The 17,660-nt window shown below is 44.1% G+C and overlaps 1 long non-coding RNA gene across 1 annotated transcript; it reads left to right on the forward strand.

Moving 5' to 3' along the window:
* Positions 1–1,308: 1,308 nt before the first annotated feature.
* On the forward strand, positions 1,309–12,698 carry LOC129380523 (uncharacterized). Its single transcript, XR_008608637.1, has 2 exons — positions 1,309–1,888; positions 12,574–12,698. It is a non-coding gene; the product is annotated as an uncharacterized lncRNA (long non-coding RNA).
* Positions 12,699–17,660: the final 4,962 nt, after the last annotated feature.

A 17,660-nucleotide genomic window follows, 5' to 3' on the forward strand; every position in this document is an offset into this window, starting at 1 on the left:
CAACGCCGACGACGACGCGAAACCCAGGAACGGACGCCAAAGAGCTGCGCTCTAAAACAAATAGTGCAACAGCCCACTTGCCGATGCGGTGGAAACACGGCGGCCTACGAAGACCGGATGGTGCCGCGGCACCCACCTGCACTGCCGCGCTCCTAGCGGCAGCCGCCGGCATTCATTGCATCCGGTGCCACTCGGGAGGCCGCGGACGGCACACTAGCCAGTATATTCTAGGCACTATAACAGTAGCATAGAATAGCAGCTGTTGCCGAGCTGTAGCAGTCGATGATGCAAGAGAGAAATGTGAGGACTTTTGGTCCTTGATGTTTAAGAGGAAGCTTTAGCTCGGGCCCAACTCCGACGTGGCCTATTCAAATACATGTAAAACGCAAAAACGTTTTTCTGAGATAACCCCTGGACCGATTTTAATGAAGTTTGTTGCATTTGAGAGAGAAAGTTAAATTCTAGTGACTGTTGGAAGCGGAATTTTGATTTAGGGCTTGAATATTGTAAAAAAGATTTTCAAAAATTCAGGAGCTTGAAAATAATAGAAGCACGAAGTTTACAAACTAATAGCTCTGCATCAAAAACAGATATCGCGATTCTGTAAACGGCATCCATTAGACCATTCAAAGCGGACAAATTTGATATGTCATTTTGCATCCTACGTGAATTTGTTACGTTATTTACAAAGGTTTTGCAAAAGTTGTAATAACACATTGACACATTTTTTGAGGTTCATGTGTAACATATCAATTTTGTCCGCTTTAGATGTGCTATCAGCTACAAGTTACAGAATTGCCATATCATTTTTCCTTGCTGGGTTACGGAGTTGTAAACTTGATAGTTTCGTTTTCTGAAAATTTGAGATTTTTCCCAATTTTTTATAAAAAAATGACAACCTAAATCGAAAATTCGAAACCAACAGTCACTAGATTTTAAGTTTTTCTTTTAAATGCAGCAAACCCCGTCAAATTTGGTGCAGTGGTTGCCGAGAAAAACGAATTCTCCTTTTACATGTATTTAGATAGGAGCACCCGAGCTAAAGCTTCCTCTTAAAGAGGAAAAGAACTGCGACTTTAGACGGGACGTAAGTTGGTTCTTCATTCTATGGCATTTCTATGGGGACGTGACAAAGGAGTAGACAGGTCCTTCGTCACGTCCCGTCTGAAGTCGCGGTTCTTTTCCTCATTAAAGGGACACTAGAGTGAAAAATGATTTCTTCTGCATCAGTAAATTACCGTTCTACAACACCAAAGACACCACTCTTACAACGATAAGACGTTTGGTAAGCCAGAATATGGTGGCATAGCCAGAAAAAGCGTCTTGGATTTTGATGGCATCTTCTAGGGCCTACCATCTCTATGGGCCTACTAATTATATATAGCGGTACACATTGACTACATTGTGTTCTAAAGGAACCAAATATCAAACATGGCAAGTTTCGGGAACCTTTACTCAGCCAACGCGGCCCAAATGCGATAACATGCTTTGGAATCTTTGACGTCACGCTGACGTACTGGCGCTGGGGTTTCGGCGCGAAATTAAAATACTGATACTTAAACCTTCATTTTCTCATTTAATAACCAAACAATTTTTTTTTAAATGAATGCTTGCAGGTTTCTTAAACAATGCTTCATTAGTCTAAACTGATTTATTGTTTCGCTTTAGTGTCCCTTTAAACATGTCGGACCAACTGGCCCAAAGTTCCCCCCTCTTGGTCCTTGACTGCCTTGACTATTATATGTAGTACTATAGGTACTACTACAGTGTACTAGAAGCCTTCTAATACACTGTAGTATTACGGGTGAAAACGTTGTTTTCTCCGTTCGTCCATGGTTCGTCCCTAGCCGAGTTGGCAACGTGGCTGGCACGGCAAGCCATGCCCGAGGTGAGTTTGTAGAATTTTGTTACAACGGTAGCATATTAAAATCTGATAGTCGCAGGGAGATACGTTTGGAAGTGAGGTGTTTTGTTAGACGACTTCATGGCAAAGCATTACGTCGTACCTATGGATGTTTAGTTGAGCGTACCGCCTACTTCACGCCGGATATTCGTGAGAACGGAAACATTTTGTGAATTCAATTGTTCTTACTTTGTATGTGAAAGTAAGAAAACTGAACGTCGCCATGCAAATTAATAGCCGTAAACCATTGTACAACACTGGCAATTAATAGCTGAATCCGGCCCTATGTAAACACAGCCGGCTCAGAAGCCACAAAGTAGGAGCTGAAGAGAACACTTTAATGCTGATATTACACCTCATTGTTAGTGCTTAACTTGTGGGCAGCCAGTGACAAAGGCATTGCACTAAACATGTAGTGAGACTCCGTCTTAATATTCCTCAGCCCTTATGTGTGGCAAACAGGAGAGCAAAAGGTGAGTACGATGTTTTGAGACGAGGCAGGACTACCTTTATCCGTATAGCAAAATTTTGTTTATTATTGGTGTAACGTCGGTGCAATCACTTTCTTAAGTCCGCCTGCATTAAGTTTACTGCAGCTTACAGCTTCTGTCGGTGCAGGTGCTTCTTTACTGGAAACAACCTTTGATTTATCAAATAATGTTGTCATTTTGTAGTTTTACAAGTTTTCCTCTGGTCTTTTAGTATGTTCTCAATCTGGAAGAGCTGGCTAAATTCATGCATGTGTATCAGCTGAGTTTGTCCTTCTTCAGATTTAATGGTACATCAACACACATCAAGAACCACAGGATGCTAAACGTGGTTCAGTGCAAGCGAGCACTGCGAAGTCAACTATTTTTTTGGGAACACCTTACTCTTGCTGAGGCGAGAACAACTGCAAAGTGATTGAGCTGTCCGCTTGTGGAGCATTTTTGGCACATGCTGTACAGTGTCAAGGCTTGTGCAAACAGTTGCAGAAACCACAACCTTTTGTCTGGCATGCATGATGCATGACTGTGTCTCCATCATTCTTTCTCCATGTTTTTTTTTTTTTTCATTTTCATCCTGCACCCACAGCAATCTGTATCCTTCTTTTCTTTTTAATTCTTTTTTTTTTTCTGTTCATGTGAGAGCCTGCCATTGCTATTTCCTGTTCTTCTCCTATAATGTGGCATTCACTCGCATTTAAGTCTCATTTACCTAGGTGTGCATCCCGATGACGTGATAGAGCTGCCATAGACAATTTAATAACAGGGTACAGAATCTCGAGCATATCAAAATTAAGGGAATTAGCTTTTAGTTGTTTTTTTATAGGCAGGCCTCTAACCCTGTGAGATGAAATTTTGCTTTGGTGCCAAACAAATTATGACACTTGACAAGTTGTTTCCAATGACTACATTTTCTGTGCGTCAAAAGTTCACACATGCCTCAAAGAATTGCACAGCTTTATAGGTCTTGTTTCATACTTTTGCCACTTAATTCGTCAGTTTACATGTCCATTGTTGGTCATGTTGACCTTGCTGCGTTTTGGCAATGTACCTAACTTACGACTTATTATTCAGCATTAAAGCATGCTTTAAAACCATTGTGCTGTCCATTTGCCTTATCACGCCACTGTGTCTTTTTCATCTGACGTCTCTCTCGGAAGTACAGTGTTCACCCAGTACAAATTTACATATGACGAGGACATAACCACACACGCGAGCCAGACAAAGTTGAAAGCTCAGTTAAATACTTGATGAAAAGAACAGCTTCTGCCTCCTGCTTTATTCCAAATTTCTTGAACATGTTCACCATCAGATGGCCTGAATTGTTAATGTCAGACAGCATACTAGCTTGAAACTGTGCTACAATGGTGTTGTCCTGACCTCTTGAGTGCCAGGGTGGCAATTTCCAGGAAACCATAGTAGTAGTTGGAAGAATGGCAGAGTCAGAATGGCGTTTATGAAAGCTCCATCACCAAGGTCCTGCAGAAAACCCGAGCTCAGCGTCTGAACCTTGACATCACTTCCTTGCATATCATTTGTGCTGATTAAACCTTGTTGCAGGACATTTTTCAGCAGGCAGGCCTGGCAGTGTTGGTCAATTTTCGATGCTCTAAGCTAGTTTGATGTGATCTTTTTGTTGCATTTTTCTTCATTGCTGTTTCTTGATTATTTGGGTATAGTGGCACAGGCTTCGGAGCCATTGCTTCAATAGGTGTTTCCTAGGAAGAGGAATGTTGGTTGTCTCTATATCTGCTTCACACTCAGAAAAATTTGTTTGTGATGTTTTGCCAGCCAGCTGGCCTACATGACACATTGGGATTCAAACGCTTATATTTGAAGGCAGTGTTTTTGGTACTTAGTGCAGAAATCTCAAAGTAATTATTTATATTAAAATTAGCTGAAAATCACTGCTCCTGAGATCCTGTTATTTATGTGAACTTGAGATAAATGACAGGCACTCTTTTTGTGTACTTGTGCTTGTATCTGCTTTGACATAAGACTAATCAGCTAATTTCCTTTGCACAATCCAGTCAAATATCACCCCACAAAGCTTCGCTTGAGTACTTAGCTCTCCTTGTTACTACACAAGTGCAGAGGTACATAACGATGACATAATGCTTGTTTATTGGGATGACAGTACAGTAAGAGGCACATCTGTGACAAACAGATTGAGCATACATATTGAGAATGTTAGCATTTATGCTGAGAGACACATCAAGAGAAGGAGGAGGAGAGGGGTGTTGCTTGCTGCAGGCGGGCCTAGTCTTGCAAAAGTTGCCGGCAATTGCTCCACCTGAATACCACCTGTCAACCGCGATATGGTCTGAAACACTTTGAAGTATAACTAAACTAACAACACTAGGCTCCAAAAACAAGTTGACTCGGAGCCCAATATGTGGCACATTTTCAGAATCAAGAATCTCACGACTATTATGAGCTTTTTGGAGTCTGCTTTACCAGGCGACTTGGTTTTTGCATTGGTGTCATGTCTTCTGGCTTTCAACACTGCCAAGGGCATAGATGTTCAGGCACTCTGTTCTGAGGTATGGAGGGACTAACTGTTGACTCATCCTTTATTAAAAACCAGTTCTGGCTCCTGGTCCCTAGCAGGACACAAGCACTGTTTTGTCCACTTTCCATAGCCAACACAGCTGCCATCTAATTTAGTGAAATGCATTTTAACATGATGGGGATGCCATATTAGGTGCGAGTCATGCATGTCAAAGTGGTGCCTACATGGTGGTTCTCAATAGTTTTCTGGTGCTTGAAATCTGAATGCTTCGCTGATTCTGGAGACCTCCACTACTGCATCTTTCGCAACCCACTGTGAAGTTTCAGGATGTTAAACCTAATAACTTAATTTTCGAAACAATTGAGGCAGCCACAAGATTCCAATGTGGCATATTGTGTGAAAGGCCACATTGACACTGGCGATTGACAGAGGCCACGTTGATCAATTGCATCTGGCAACTAAGGATTGACTCATGGCGACCAATAGTCACACTGGCTAGCGCTACTTGTCAGTCACCGCACCAAAATATCATGATTCATGCTGTTCACATCTGCTCGCATATCCAATTATGTGTTTACTCGACAGATTGTGTTTGCTTTTACCCCTTTATGGTCCATGATATGTGATGGTTATGTCATTAGCTGTAACATTAGTACCTATGGACATGGAAATCTTAGAAACGTTAACCCCAAGTCCCAAGGCCCAGAACCTCAGTGTTAACGGTTCTGCTGTGTTATGTAGTTAAACTACATAACCTCCTTCCTAGCTTGTCTTTTAAATCTTTCTGCAATTCCTCATTCTCTCTGTGGCACTGTGCACTTTTAGCTTTTACAGCAGTGTTGTGATCGGCCGTTGACCCTGCGACAACCTTCGGTCATGGCTAGTGCGATTATGGGGAACGGGCTGACAGCCTCATCTAAATTATTCTTAACACCGATTATTTATGGCCAGCTTGGGAGTACCTCGGTCAGAAGAGGTTTGGGCAATCGGCAAGGATATGGTCCTTCACCTGTCAGCCGCCCAAATTGGAACGTCCACGCCGGAGTCGGTGTACAATCTCCCTTCCCCTGTTTGTGCCCAGTGATGTGGGTGTGTTTCCGACAAAGCTCCCTTTGGAGGGAAAGGGCAACAGACCTACGGATTGGTGGAACCTGATGTCATTGGTCTCCTGACGCCAGATTGGGGGAGGTGACTGAACAATGACCACACAGGGTATAAAAAGAGCAACAGACTGCAGGAGTGATCGGCTGCTACAACTTCTTCATGGACTTTTTCTGTACTACTTTTAACTTTCTTGTAAATATGTAAATATAATGTTGTTTGTAAAACATCCTGGAAATCGGGCCCAGCCCCACGTTCCTTTACTCCTCCACGAGCAAAGTACATTCCCGTATCTTTGAGCCCCCAGTCGCAACAGCAGCTATTTCCTGAAAGAAAGAGCTTCAACATCTGCCTTGAAAAGCGCAAAATGCTCATTCATGAAGCAGATAGCTTCCCAAATGCTACTGAGTTTATCATGTATTTCACTACTTGAAGAACCAACCTTTGCCTTTGCATTCCAGTTCTTGAACCACTGCGCGATTGGATCCCCAGGAAGGCACAGGCATGAATCAACAAGTTACATGTCCTATCTGTCTTAAACTTCACCTCCACATCACTCATTAACTTGTCCTTACAGTCACCAAATATAACAAAGCTGCCTCCTGTAGTTCAATGAGGACACCAGGCGGAACTAATATATCATGCATGAGAAAGTAAGAAGAAAAAGAGATGAGGGTCCAATAATTATTCGTAATGCTTATAAATAAGCCAGAAAGGTTAAAACTATGCAACACATAGCACTTAAAATGCTGCCTATTCCTTCATAGTATAAACTATCTGAAACACAGAGTTCTCTTGGGACATTAAGAAACCTAGCTAATAGCAGTAGCGTGATACTTTTGAGCACTCGCAATATTTTTTAACGCTCTATTTGATCAACATGTATTTACCATCGCACACAAACTTGGTGTATTGTTCTCCTTATGTTAGCAAAATTTGACCTCGGTCGTAGTTATGCCAGCGCAGCCGTCTCTCTTACACCACTTGTAAGACAGACTAATAACGCTATGAACCACTTGCATATGTATTCTGCTGGAAAATACGCATTTAGTTAACCCACCCATTTGGAACATTGCCTACACCGTATCCATACCATTCCCCTAATTTTCCCTAGATACAAACAAGATGCCTTGTTTAGCTCCCCAAGGATACCGGAGAAACAAACTACGAATCTCACAATATCCCCTTCAGTCACAGAGTACACATTTGTGAATGAGACTTATTTTTGCCATTACAGTGCAGTGGTTGCAAAGAATAGACAATGAACATTAAGCTTTGAGTAAACTGAACATTCTGCTTTCTTAAAGTACACCCATTTCACTTATGAGTGAAATGTATCACTTCACACGACCGCTTTCATGAAGGCACTACTGTCTTTGACAGGACGTTTGAAGTCGGGCATTCCGGTATTAATTGCGAAAGATTATTTTTTCCATTGTTGTAACGCTTGTGCCCAATAATTAAGCCGTTCATGTAATTCGGGCGGGTGATTCAATATATTTAACGAAAAAACGTAGCATGACTGACTGTACAATAAATTGATATTTAATTAGTATATAATTATGATGGGTCACTATAAAATGCAGACTTATTCTCCCACCTTGACTTGCTTTCTATATGGTGTCTCCAGTACCTTGCGATAAAATTATGTAAATTTCACAAATTTATCGACAGTCGATTGTAATTCGTGATTGAAGGTATTTCGTAAGAATACATGAAAAAAAAAACGAGGGTTTAGTAATTATCTGCGACACTTGCATTGAAAGCAGGAAAGTGAAGGTTTTGCAACACATTGTGTTTAAAATTTTCCAATTTTCAGGAAATTTCACGTCCGTATTTCTTTCATTGTTTTAGGAGTCTAGGAAACACTTAAGATTAGCAGCAGTATGACATCCTGGAATGCTTCAATGAGTAACTTTCTACAAAGGCTGTAATGAACCTACGCAGAATAAACATATGTCACTTGTCACTCAAAACATTGTTTTGTACATCGAATAAATAGAAATACCGTGCCCCGCATATTTTACCAAGGGTACCGAGGGAAAACAACCCAATGCCGTGTATAATGCATAACAGTTGAGATAAAGCGACCAGTCAGTTACTGTTTTCAGAGTATATAAGCAACCTACACAGTGCAAATTTTCGGTGCACATCACCAAAAAGTGGCCTTCATTTTTTCTAAATATGAAATACTATCTGCTGTGTTTGCTCCTGCTGGGAAACAAGTAATAGTGTAGCTCTTATTTAGAAACTGCCTGAAAATGAGATAGTCAGAAGTGACGTCTTTAAAAAAAATTCAAGTCTACTGGTATTGAAATGGCTCTGCGAGTTCGACCAAGGTCATTTTCACGAGCATATCTGCAATAAGTCATGATTACACAATTAAATTTGACAGTTATACCGTAAGAGGTTTGATTAGATTTCTAATGATGATAAGCTACTGAGACTGCAACGCTGCAATGGAATAGTTCCAGAATTTGATAATCCAACGATTTCAAGCTGTAAGGCACACCTGTTGGGTGCGGCTGATTATAATACTTTATCCAGACCTTCCCCTCACCTGCAGATTAAGTGTAACCAGCTGATTGTGTTTTAGAATACTGATATAGTGGTCCCAAAAAACTGGACATGATGCAAGTTGCACAAGCTGACAGTTGGTTAGGATGGGAACTGCCCAGTGCCAGGTGTTGTCTGCAATGCGAGCGTGTATGGCAAATCTCGCGTGTCGTCCGCTACTGGATGTCCCGAGAAGGCACAAAAGACAATCGTTGTTGTCCAAGCAGGGATGTGTGTAGTAAAGAAAAACATTGCTTATGTGGTCACTCTACTAAGAAAGAAAATTTAGCTTCAGCTGTAGTTTTATAGGAATTTCCGGTGTGCAGCCGAAAGTGTCAGTGCCCGCTTTCAAAAGTGGGCGGGTGGGGGGGCAGGTGACGTACTTTGCCCCCCCCCCCCCCTTAATTTTTGACATTTAGGGGTGCAAGGCCCCCCCCCCCCCCCCGCTAGATATGCCTCTGCCCTCTGTGTTCTCTGCGCTATGCAGGCAAACAGCAGTGGTACACAGACTGTAGCATTTAATATCAACTCACCACTCATGTTGGACTACACTTTAAAGAAATAAAACATTTGCCGTCAATATCGCCGCGAATTATCATCAGTCAAAGCAAAGAGCACAGAAAGCTTCGCTTACGTCGATTCCCACAGTGCGTGGGAACCGCATATTTCTTTTTTCTCTTCATGTCAATTAGAATATCGGTTATCCCTGTTTGCTCTCTGATCCAGGCCGCTCTCTTCCTGTCTCTTAACGTTACACCTAACATTTTTCGTTCCATCACTCATTGCTCAGTCCTTATTCTCGAGCTTCTTTGTCAACCTCCAAGTTTCTGCTTCGTGTGTTAGCACACGTAGAAGGCAGTGATTGCATACCTTTGTTTTCAATGATAGTGGTTAGCTCGCAGTCAAGACCTGGCAATGCCTGCTGTATGCACTCCAACCCATTTTTATTCCTCTGTAAATTTCGTTCTCATGATCAGGGACCCCTGTGAGTAATTGACCTATGTAAATGTACTCCTTTGCATACTCTAGAGGCTGACTGGCGATCCTGAACTCTTGTTCCCTTGCAAGGCTACTGAACATTATCTTTGTCTTCTGCATATTAATCTTCAAGCACACTTACACTTTCTCTGTTAAGGTCCTCAATCATTTGTTATAATTTGTCCCCAGTGTTGAGCAGGACAATGTCATCTGCAAACCGAAGGTTGCCGAGATATTTGCCGTTGATCCTCACTCTCCTAGGCCTTCCAAGTTTAATAGCTTGAATACTTTTTCCAAGCACACAGTGAATAGCATTGGAGAGATTGTATGTCCTTGTCTGACCCCTTTCTTTATAGGTATCTTCCTACTTTTCTTGTGGAGAATTAAGGTAGCTGTGGAATCTCTGTATATACTTTCCAAGATATTTACATAAGTGTCCTGTACTCCTTGATTACGTAATGCCTCTATGACTGCTGGTATCTCTACTGAATCAAATGCCTTTTCATAATCCATGAAAACCATATGGAGAAGTTGATTCTACTCTGCAGATTTCTCGATTACCTGATTTACTTGGTGAATATTTTATACAATGCTGAAAGCAAGCTAATGGGCATATAATTTTCGAATTCTTTAATGTCTCCCTTCTTGTGGATTATTACAATGCTGGCATTCTTCCAGTTCTCCGTTATGCTTGAAGCCGTGAGGCATTTCATATAAAGGGCCGCAAGCTTTTTGAGCTGATATCTCCTCCATCTCTGATTAAATTGACTGTTATTCCATCTTCTCCAGCCACCTTTCCCTGGGGCATGTCTTGCAAGGCCCTTTTAACTTCATCGCTTGTTATAGAAGGAGCCTCTGTATTCTGTTCATTATTACTTTGAATGAAGGTAGCATGGCTGCTGGGGGTGCTGTACTAGTCAATATAGAATTCTTCCTCTGCTTTTACTATACCATCAAAATTGCTGATATTACCATGCTTATCTTTCAGTGCATACATCTTGGCTTGTCCTATGCCAAGATTTCTTCTCATTGATTTTATGCTGCGTCCATTTTTTACTGCTTCCTCAGTCTTTCTCGCATTATAATTTCAAATATCCTGAACTTTCTCCTTGTTGATCAGTTTTGACAGTTCCGCAAATTCTATCTGGTCTCTTGAGTTGGACACTTTCATGCTTTGTCATTTCTTTATTAGGTCTTGTTGCTTGGGAGAGCTTACCTACTGATTGCGTTGGTGCCTTACCTCCCACTTCAATTGCTGCTTCTGAAATCAGCCTAGTTATGGTCTCATTCATTACCGCTATCATCTTCATCTCTCTGTTCTGAAGCTGCATATTTGTTTGCAAGCACCAGCCTGAATCGGTCTGCTTTTAACCTTACTGCGTCTAGGCTGGCCTGTTTCTTCTTAACTAATTTTTCTCTTTCTCTCTTCATATTGAGGGAAATCCTAGACCTCGCTAATCTATGATCACTGCACTTTACCCTACCTAACACTTCGAGACCTCACTAACCTATGATCACTACATTTTGCCCTACCTAACACTTCTACATCATGCACTATGCTGGGATCGGCAGAGAGTATGAATCTATTTCAGTTCTTGTTTCTCCATTAGGGATTTTCCAGGTCCACTTGCTGTTGAATACCTTCTTCAGGAAGCGAAGCATTATTCGGAGCTTATTCTTTCTGCGAATTCTACCAGTGTCTCTCCTCTAATGTTTCTAGAATCGATGCCATAGTTGCCAATTACTTGTTCACTAACCTGCTTTTTCCCCACTTTTGCATTGAAGTCGCCTATTGCTACAGTATATTGAGTTTGCACTTTTCTCAGCGCTAATTCAACGTCTTCATAAAACTGATCTACTTCCACCTCATCGTGACTGGATGCTGGAGTGTAGGCTTTTATTACATTTAATCTATACCTCTAAGTTTGATTACGACTACTGCTACCCTCTCATTAATGCTGTAGAATTCATCAATGTTGCCCGCTATGTCCTTATGGATTAAGAATCCCACCCCGTATTGCTTCTTATCTGGGAGACCTCTATAGCAGAGGACATGGCCATTATTCAGCAATGTATAAGCCTCACCATTTCTTCTAATCTCACTAAGGCCGATGATATCCCAAACAATGTGTGATAGGCTAAGCTAGCCTTACTCGACAGAGTTCGGCTGTTAAAGGTTGACAGGGTCAGTTTCCATGGGCGGCCTGTCCAGACCCAGACATTCTTAGCACCCTCTGCTGCAGTACAGGTCTCACCACGGCCTTGGTCTGGTGCTCCGCAGCTGCTGGGGACTGAGGGCCATGGTTTAATTGTAGGAATCATCAGGGAGGTAGTAGCCGAATACTGTACCAGGGAGGCCAATTCTTGTTCTGGTGAGGGGGCATATTTGTTCAAGCTTAGTGGGCCTTTCAAATTTGGTTGTACCTGGATTAGTATAGCCCCACTCGCTCTCGGCATCTTTTGCCGGTGTCAGGCGTCATTCCAAGCCTGCAGATGTGCACTGGAGGAGGTGAAATTCAAACTCACCATCGTCAGATTAAAAAAAAAAAATTATAGGATTCAAACTTCCGACTATGGCAACCGAGCATTCGACTTAGCTCAGTCAGATAATCCTGTAGTCGGTGAGGCTACCTTATCACCAACAAGTACAGCTCAGAGGGCCCTACATGCCTAAACACTTCTTTGATATATCCGCGATAGATGGTGCACTGGTTTGGTTTGACCTTTTCATAATTTTTATAATTTCTTTTCGAGTTAACTGATCCGTATCCTACAGTATTGCCTAGTTCATTTCATTTCTCACGCACATGTGTAGCATTGTACAGGGTGTTATACAGCGAGCACTTTCAAAAATTTTTTTTAATTGCCTGTGGCAGATAGCACAATTGTAGTCCATGAGCTGGTCTACTCAGACATTACTTGCATAATCGACTAATTAACAAAAATTCACTAATTCAGTTTTGAACTAATGACCTTATGGCACATATTGCAATTTTGGCTATCCAAAATGACACATGGTTGTAATCTACTTTTTTCAGTGGATGTCGTCCTGTGCAGCTTCGTACGGGAACTACTGCTGCTTACCTGGTGCCACAACGTTGGATGAATGCAGAAAATCCCGGAACTTGCATTTATATAGAGCAAAATAAACATTTCCTCATTTTACAGGGCATCTTGCGTCTACTTTATGAAATTGCATGTGGAACGTATTCGATGAAGGCTTTAAAGATCGTTCGTAATCATTTTTACTAATAATAATATGATTCCACACAAAGACCGTGTATAGTTGAGCAGTAGAAGGAAAACACACACACACAAATTTCGTGCAGATCGCAGCTAGCGTAAAGCGTGCCAGCTAGTGCTCAAATCAGTAGTGTGGTTCAGGTATTAATGCCGGTGGCTTGGTGCGCTACAGTCAATTCGGCCGCTGGGCTCTATGGGAATGTCTGCTACTGTTGAATGTCTTAATCTATGGCCGTATTTTGAGAGCGATCTGCATTGGGGGCAGAATCTAGGTGTGTCGACAGCTTGTAGCTTTGTGCGTGCCGTGTGTTCTCGGCACTCGATTTGCATTGAAGCGATAGCATGAAGCTCACTTCGCTCGCTGCTGCTGCCACACTTGCTCACGCCAGCGTTTCAACAGCTAGTGTCTGTGGTCATCAAGTGTGATGTGTTCATGTTTGCTGTGCGTGCTGACACCAAGCTTGTTAATTTGGTTAGCAAGCGAATGTTTACAAGTTCATACAGCCGATAAAAGTGCTATCCTTACTCCATATGGCTATCTGCTATCGCAATCGATACTTCGCCTTTTGTAGCAAAACAGTGACTTTTATATGCATTTCCATTTCAATTTCTTGTGCGAGTAATATGCACCGCTTCAAGTAAGCCAGCTCAATGACTAAAATTATGCTTTCTGCCACAAGACAAATGACATTTAAAAATCCTGAATGATTTAACACACAACCTAACCTAAAACGCTTCTTTTTTCTTAAACAGGACACCTTTTTGCAGGACACGTTGCCGCTTGGCCTCCTCCTTATAGAATTTGTAGAAGGATCAAATATATTATTACGATATCATTGAGCGATGCTCAAGAGACGAGCCACCGCGAGAACGACGAAGAAGTTGGTCGGTGCCCTTGGCACGAGCGAGTGTCAGCCTGGCTCCCTGGCTCCAGTGTAAAGAGCGTGTAAATAGCATCTTTCATCTGTGTCTTTCCACACGTAACATTTCTGGTGGAGGTCAGCGATCCCCGTCCTCACCACGGAACTCCGAAGTGGTCGGCACACCGTGCTTGTCACCATGCCTCCTGGTGACGAGCCCGCCTCTGCAACGGCTTCGGCTTGTCCGACTGCTCCAATCGTCACGGTTGCCCCACATCGTGACCCAGGTGTGTTCTCTGGCCTGGAGGGACAGGATGTCAACGACTGGATCAAGCTCTATGAACATGCCAGCGCTAATAACAGGTGGGACCCAACGATTATGCTCGCCAATGTCATCTTTTATCTCGGCGGCACCCCACGCGTGTGGCACCAAACGCATGACGACGAGATAACCAGTTGGGACAGTTTTAAAGAGAAGCTACGGGAACTGTTCGGCGACCCCATTGGGCGCAAGGCTGCCGCGAGAAAGGCTCTTGCGTCTCGTGTTCAGTCATCTACAGAGCCATACGTTTCCTACATCCTCGACGTCTTGGCTCTATGCCATAAAGCTGACGATCATATGTCCGAAGCAGATAAAGTGGCACATGTGCTAAAAGGCATCGCCGACGACGCTTTCAATTTGCTTGTTTTCGGCAACGTCTCGACTATCGACGCCATTATAAAAGAATGCCGTCGCCTTGAACAGGCTAAGAGCCGCCGTATCTCACACCACATTGCGCGGCTACCCAACACTGCTGCTACGTTGACATGTGAGGGTCGACTGCGTCAGACCACCACCTGTGACGACGTCACCCGTATTGTTCGCCGCGAACTCGAGGCCGCCTGTTCGCCAGCCTTCTCCACGACGCCTCCCGATCCGCCAGCAACCACCATTGCGATGATTCAGGCCGTCGTCAGACAGGAATTTGAAAACATTGGTCTGAACACCGTGTGTTCCACGTCTCGACCCAGCGTTCCCCAGTTATCAACGGCCCTCCTCGTCCCCGCCAGTCCTTTTCTGCCACATCTTGCCGCAACCCGTCCGAATGGCGTACCCCTGATGACAGGCCGATCTGCTTCCACTGCTGTCGCATCGGCCACGTCGCCCGTCACTGCCGCAACCGATGGCCACCACCACCTCGGACTTACGCCGCCACTTATTCCCGCGCCTTTGGACCTCCTGTACTCTATACCACCCATTCTCGCCCACTTCGACCCTGATTTCCTTACAGAATTACGTACAGATGCCAGCGGTCATGGCGTAGGTGCCATCTTAGCCTAGCATCAGCGTGGCAAGGATTGCGTTATTGCTTATGCGAGCCGCCTCCTAGCACCATCGGAGCGCAACTATTTCATTACGGAATGCGAATGCCTTGCTGTTGTCTGGGCGGTTGCGAAGTTCCGTCCTTACCTTTACGGTCGCCTTTTTTCCGTAGTCACTGACCATGCTCTCTGCTGGCTCTCATCGCTAAAAGATCCTACAGGCCGGCTTGGTCGATGGGCTTTGAGGCTACAGGAATTTTCATATTCCGTGGTGTACAAGTCTGGCCGCCTGCACCAAGACGCTGACAGTTTGTCGCGTTACCCTGTCGACGACTCTGACTCCTCCAATATTGCCAGTGCTTCTTGCGTATTCTCTGTATCCCAGCTGCTTCATTTCGCCGACGAGCAACGCCGTGACGCCTACATCAGAGCACTCATCGACCGTTCTGAACACTCTCCGGCCGATGCTGCTCTGCGCTTCTTCGTCCTCCGCGACGGTACTCTGTACCGTCGTAACCTTCATCCGGACGGCTCTGAGTTCCTGCTTGTAGTACCTAAACACCTCCGCTCCACCGTTCTAGAAGAGCTTCACGACGCACCAACGGCAGGACACCTCGGCGTATCTCGAACCTATGACCGTGTACGTCGCCGTTTTTTCTGGCCGGGCCTTGCCCGTTCCGTACGACGTTACGTCGCCGCTTGTGAACTTTGCCAACGACGCAAGAAGCCTTCCCAGCTCCCCGCTGGTCACCTGCAGCCTCTCGACATCCCTGCCGAGCCCTTCCATCGTGTCGGCTTGGACCTTCTCGGCCCATTTCCGGAATCTACATAAGGAAACAAGTGGGTTGCAGTCGCGGCGGACTACGCGACCCGCTACGCCGTAATTAACCCGTGCTCTTACGACCAGTTGTGCAACTGATGTTGCGGACCATGATATCATTTTGATGCATGGTGCTCCGCGTCAATTGCTTACAGACTGCGGCCGCACCTTTTTGGCCAAAGTCATTCAAGATTCTTATTTCTCTCATTGACGACAACATGCGTGCCTGCTCAATACAGCATAAATTTACCACCTCCTACCACCCCCAAACTAACGGCCTCACTGTGCGTTTGAACCGCACCCTTACAGACATGCTAACCAAATACGTTTCAGACGATATGACCACCGTGACTGGGACCTGGCTCTACCTTACATTACCTTTGCATACAACTCTTCCCGTCTCGAAACTGCTGGCTTTTCCCCGTTTTACCTCTTGTATGGCCGCGAACCGACGCTACCACTGGACACTGTGCTTCCGTCCGCCACAGCTTCAACTAGCGATTATGCCCGTGATGCAATCGCCCATGCTGACCATGCTCGCCAACTTGCGCGCGCTCGTCTACAAGACAAGCAGAAACAACGCTACGACCTCCGTCACCGTGACGTCCATCTTGTGCCCGCCGCCCTCGTGTTGCTTTGGTCACCATCGCGCAAAGTCGGCCTTTGTGAAAAACTGCTTTCCTGTTACACAGGCCCATATCGCGTGATACGCAAAGTGACCGATGTCACCTATGAAATCGTTCTAGCCACGCCCACTACGTCCTCCGCTGTGACAACCAGTGACATAGCCCACGTTGCCCGACTCAAGCCCTACAACTCTCCATGCACCTTGGATATTTAACAGCACCGTGACGGTGCTTTTGCCGCCGGGGGGGGGGGGGGGGGGGGGGAGGTAATATTACGATATCATTGAGCGATGCTCAATTAAGAGACGAGCCGCCGCGAGAACGACGAAAAAGTTGGTCGGTGCCCTTGGCACGAGCGAGTGTCAGCCTGGCTCCAGTGTAAATAGCGTGTATATAGCATCTTTCGTCTGTGTCTTTCCACACGTAACAATATGAATAACTGCAATGCCATAGCCAAATATGCTGCAAACGAATTCTTGAACGCTACGCACTGTCAAGACAAGTAAAATATATATTTTTTCATAGAAAAATATACTCGTATGTTACAAAAATTATGCCCGAAATAACTTATATCTACTTTTTTGTCTACTTTCTTAAATAACTTTTTTGTCTACTTAATAAGTAAAGAAAATATCACACGAACTTTACAACTATATCAGTTCGAAACGAGCAAAGCAGTGCATGCCACTCATATAAAAATGTTAATGCTGTGAAATGAACAAATTGAGGACACATATTTTAACGAAACTTTGTCATTCAAGAACATTGCATACATTTTTGTACATATACAACGGCCAGGGAAAAATCTCAATAACGCTGTCCTTTATTCCAGTGTATTGTGCAGAAGCAGCTGTCAGCAGTCATGTATTGCGAGCACCGAAATTATATTCGCAACAGGAGCACATGTATATAAAAAGCAGGAGTTCTGCAAAATATGCAAGGGCGAGTCAAAAGAAAGTGAGCCAATGCTAATGTAAGACAAACGGGGTACATTATAAGTAGCCTCCATGAGGATTTAGACATTTGTTCCACTGACTAACGAGTCGCATGATTTCTGTCTCATAAAACTCCTTGGGTTGCTGCTTCAAAAAGTCTTAACTGACCCATGTCATCGTCCGACACGAACCTGGTTTCCTTGAGCTGTTTCTTTTTTAAATTGCCCCAAAATGTGGAAGTCGCAAGGCGACAGGCCTGGGCTGTATCGCGGATTGCAGCGTTTCCCACTTGAATTTTGCCAGTTTTGTGCTAACCACATCAGCGACGTGGGGATGGGC

This window comes from Dermacentor andersoni, chromosome 1 (assembly GCF_023375885.2).
Source record: "Dermacentor andersoni chromosome 1, qqDerAnde1_hic_scaffold, whole genome shotgun sequence".
NCBI classification, from domain to species: Eukaryota; Metazoa; Arthropoda; class Arachnida; order Ixodida; family Ixodidae; genus Dermacentor; species Dermacentor andersoni.